Here is a 742-nt window from a genome sequence, read left to right on the forward strand (position 1 = left end):
CCTCGAGGTGATAAATTCTTATTTTAATGAAACTTTGTGAAATTGTAGCTTACATAAAGAGATGAATTTAGAAAATATCAATTGTGGCTAAAAAACGGTTTGAAGGGATGAAAACACTCCTTACGTGTACAGCGGTTTTCAGCTTTTTCCGTTATATCTCGAAAAATATTCGAGATATAAAAAAATATTTTATACAAAAGTTTTACAACAAAATCAGCTGTATTCATTGACGTTAATAGAATAATTATTTAGCAATTTTTGTCAAAATTTTCGAAAAAAAATTATTAAATAATTATTCTAAAAAAATATTATTGATGTGAGTAAGTAGGAGTAATTTTAATGTAAAACTTTTGTATAAAACATTTTTTAATATCTTGAATAGTTTTCGAGATATAGCGGAGAAAGCTGAAAATCGCTTCACACATGAGGCCTGATTTCACCCTTCGAAACTATATTTTGGCAGCAATTTTCAGAACTTTTTAAAAAAGTTATTATTTTTAACAGTATTTATGATAGATAGAGGTAATTTTATTATGAAGCTACTTGTAAGTAAATGTCTATCCAAAAAAAATGATAAAATGCTATCATTTCCACACCACCTGTCATGAGATAGATAGTATGGTGCGCTTTTTTTATAGTGGTTTCCCCAGTAGGTCTATTCCACTATAATTTTTTTATACACGAATTATTCCAAATGCCATTATTCCTCCGTTGACTACTTTGGAACATTTAAAAATTTATA

This window comes from Trachymyrmex cornetzi, unplaced genomic scaffold (genome assembly GCF_001594075.2).
Source record: "Trachymyrmex cornetzi isolate Tcor2-1 unplaced genomic scaffold, Tcor1.1 scaffold53, whole genome shotgun sequence".
NCBI lineage: Eukaryota > Metazoa > Arthropoda > Insecta > Hymenoptera > Formicidae > Trachymyrmex > Trachymyrmex cornetzi.